This window comes from Anomaloglossus baeobatrachus, chromosome 1 (genome assembly GCF_048569485.1).
Source record: "Anomaloglossus baeobatrachus isolate aAnoBae1 chromosome 1, aAnoBae1.hap1, whole genome shotgun sequence".
Taxonomy (NCBI): domain Eukaryota; kingdom Metazoa; phylum Chordata; class Amphibia; order Anura; family Aromobatidae; genus Anomaloglossus; species Anomaloglossus baeobatrachus.
This window is the reverse complement of record NC_134353.1, coordinates 329,301,187-329,305,528: the sequence shown is the minus strand read 5'-3', so window position 1 is coordinate 329,305,528 and position 4,342 is coordinate 329,301,187.

The window sequence follows — 4,342 nt, the reverse complement described above, 5'->3', positions numbered from 1 at the left end:
ACAAATGTAATAATAATAGTGAAGGACCCATTGCAATGTTTGTAATGTTGGTCTCCCGGGACTCACATATGTAATCTCACCCACCCAATCTTTTTTTTTTATGGCATAGTACAAAAACACTGGAGAGAGGGGAATGGATGGCAAAGCTTATACCATAGTTACGCATGAGGTCCACTTTGTTTGAGGTGGCATGAGATGTTCTTCTGGCCATGACCCTGTTGTGCTGGACATAGAAACACTGAATAATAATAATCATTTTTATTTATATAGCACCAACATATTCCACAGCACTTTATAATTCAGAGGGGACATGTACAGACAATATGAGACATTATAGAATAACAGAATTCAGATACCAAGAGGAGTGAGGGCCCTGCTCGTAAGCTTACAGTCTATTAGGGAATAGGGGGGTGGGGGGGTGAGTTGTCATATATGGACCAACTAATTTACTGCAGGACGGTTTAGTTGGAGAGAAGTAAGGGGCTGTAGAGGAGACGCCAAACTGGTAAACCAGAGCTGGAACAGCGATGAGAGATGTAGCAGAGGAGGGACAGCATCGACCTGAGTGGCACAGCTCCAATAGCGTAAACTAATTGAGTAGAGCTGGAACAGCAATCACAGATGTAGCAGAGCTGGGGTAGCAAAGTCAATGTAGCAGAGCTGGAGAAGCAAACACTGATTTATTAGAGCTGATACAGCAATGACAGATGTAGCAGAGCTGGGGCAGCAAAGACTGATTAGCAGAGCTAGTTCAGTGGATACTGATCTATCAGTGCTAAAATACCAGTGATGAGAATAATAAAGTTATGTTTGCAGTCAAGTCTGATGTAGCAGTGCTGGAATATCAATGAACAGAGCAAAGATTTGTGTTTGCAGTGATAACTACTGTAGCAGTGCTTGACCACCTATGACTGAAATATCAGATTTGTCTTTGCAGCAGTTGCTGAAGTAGTAGTGGTGGGATAACAATTACTGGGATAACATCACTCTTTGAAGAAGCTATGGCGAAACACACGTCGGGTGCTGGAAGGTAGATATGATGCTCTTCCACATGATGATATTTTCCGTCAGTATAGTTTACTAATGTACTTTATTGCACAGATTTGTAATTTAGGAAAAATTTTCCTTAAATTGGCTACTTTGCTTACTCACTCCATAATTTTTATTCTTTTGAGGGAAGCACTTTTGTATTAATATTTATGCATTCATGGGTTTTGTGCAATGAAAATATATTATTCATCATATGTTACTTTTTAATATTTTTAATGGGCACTTACATATCCTTTACTAATTTATGTACACCTGGGTCAATCCTTGCTATCTATTATTGCATGATTATGTATTTTCACATGTTACTATACTAACCTAAATGTTATTGAGAGATAGCTCTGCATTCATGTCCTAATACATTGTTTATTCTTGCATGTTTTGTATTTTTAATACCTTTTTCTAATAAAAATCTAGATAGGGTTTTTTTCCAGTGGTTGCCTTGCATTAGTGAACACAGCCCTACAGCTTTGTGGTACAAGACAGTTAAAATGGAAGGTGGAAAGCGAGCGTTATCGCCATCATTGCAGGCCATGACACAGGACATCATAGGCCCCTGCTTCTCTCACATATCATTTCACTTTTTTCTCAATTTCTTCTTTCTCAATTTGTATATGCACCCCCCTGATATCAGAACCCTGGGCTATGGCCTAGGTTGGCCATATGGGAAATCCGACCCTGCTTGGTATATAGTGTGGAGATCACCCTAGTTACTATATAAATAAGACCATCGCACCACACTAAACATCTGTACATTATATATCTATACTTTAGATATATAAAGTCTACATACAACTTTTAAAATGCCAGGTTTAGATCATATGAAAATATCATACCATGAGGAATCATTTCAGAACTTTTTCCTCCTTTATTGTCAACTAAAATCTGTACAATTCAATTGTAAAACAAACTGAAATATTTTCTGGTAGAAAAAGAAAAAGAAAGAACTAAAATAATACAGTTGCATAACTATACACACCGTTAAGGCCGCTTTACACGCAACGACATCGCTAACGAGATGTCGTTGGGGTCACGGAATTCGTGGCGCACATCCGGCCTCGTTAGCGACGTCGTTGCATGTGACACATACGAGCGACCGCTAACGATGCAAAATACTCACCAAATCGTTGATTGTTGACACGTCGCCCATTTCCTAAATATCGTTGCTGATTTTGGACGCAGGTTATTCGTTGTTCCTAAGGCAGCTCATATCGCTACGTGTGACACCCCAGGAATGACGAACAACACCGTACCTGCGTCCTCCGGCAACAAGGTGGGCGTGACTTTCATTCGGCTGCTCTCCGCCTCTCCACTTCTATTGGACGCCTCCCGTGTGACGTCGATGTGAAGCCGCACGAACCGAAAAAAGAGGCTATTCGCCGGCCCCAGCGACATCGCTAGGAAGGTATGTGTGACGGATACTAGCGATTTTGTTCGCCACTGGCAGCGATTTGCCCGTGACGCACAAATGACGGGGGCGGGTGCTTTCACAAACGACATCGCTAGCGATGTCGCTGCGTGTAAAGCAGCCTTTACACTAATACATTGTTGAAGATCACTTTGAATTAATGACAGCATTCAGTCTTTTTGGTTGCGCATCTACCAGCATGGCACATCTAGAACTAACGCTTTTAGCTCTTCCTTGTAGTGGCGCATCTCAATTGCCCAGCCCTCTTCCGCTCACCCACAGATTTTTAATTGGATTCAGGTCTGGGCTTTGTCTGGGCCATTCCACAATGTTGATCTTCTTGTGTTGATTTGCAGGTAAGCTTGCGGTTGTTACTGTGCTGAGAGATGAAATTCTTCCTCGGCTTTTTAGCAGAGGCTTGAAGATTTTGATGCAAAATGAACTGATATTTGGAACTGTCCAGAAATAACTCCACCCTGACTAAAAGAGACCCAAAGCAAAATGCTGCATCCACCATGGCCTACTGTGGGTATGGTGCTCTTTTGGTTATGGGCAATGATGGCTTGGCACCAAACATATCTTTTGCAATAATGGTCAAAAAGTCCAACCTTTGTCTCATCAGACCATATCATATTTTCCTGCATGTTTTTGCCCACATGAGGTAGGTTTTTGCAAAACATAGCAACCGTAATCCTCAAGCCAGATATAGGAAGAATACAGGAGATTGTTGTCACATGCATCATACAACCACCTCCTCGTTGCTGTAGGCCTCTTGACAGCCTCCCAATTTCCTTCCATCTTTTCATCAATGTTTGAGGGTCATCCAGTTTTAGGTAATGTCACTGTTATGGCAAATTTAAAGTACTTCTTGATAGCCATCTTGCCGCTACGCTATTTACCGATTAGAGTAATTGATGTTATATTTGGATAGAATGGGCATTTCTGAATGCGGAAATACCTAATGTGTGTATATTTTTCATTTTTTTAACCCTTTAATTTTCAATGGGACGAATGGGAGGTGATTTGAACATTTAGGTTTTTTTATTTTTTTATATTTTTAAAAAAACTTTTTTTTTTATTTTACTAGTCTATATGGGCTATATGGGCTATATGGATCAGCTGTCTAATCGCTTGTTCATTTCTGTAGATCACAGCTGCATTGCTCTGATCTGCAGAAAAGCTGCTCAATCATGATAGCTACAGGAGTCATCACATGACCATGTGCTACCATGGGAACCATCGACTCCACGTGATTATATCACGTGACTTCTGATGGCACCGGGTAAGTGAATGTTTACTGCGGCGCGCTGTTATATCTCGCTGTCACATTTTGGCAGCGAGATGCAAGGGGTTAACAGATCCACCTGTGCCTGATAGCTGCACATGACCGCCGTTCAAATCAGCTGACATGTGCAGGGATTGCTGCCAGCTCACTGCAGCAGCAGGCGGGAATTACCTTGCCATGATCCATGACTTACCCAGTACGTCATGTGTCGTGAAGAGGTTAAAGAGGTATTCCCATCTCCAACATCCTATCCCAATATGTTGTAGTTGTAATAATAATATTAGCAAATGCCTCCAATTAGAAATGTAGTGATATAGTCATGTCTCGAACTTCATGTGCAGGGCATTACAGTAGCTTAGGTATCCATGAGCAACTAAAGCCCGCTACACACGCTTCAATATATCTCACAATCCGTCGTTGGGGTCAAGTTGTAAGTGACGCACATCCGGCATCGTTTGTGAGGTATCTGCGTGTGACATCTACTTGCGATCAGGATTGAACGCAAAACCGTTGATCGCAAACACATCGTATCATTCTCTAGAATTGAGCGTTTTGTTGCACGAACCTAGTCAATTGTAACGTGTGACATCCCTCATACGATT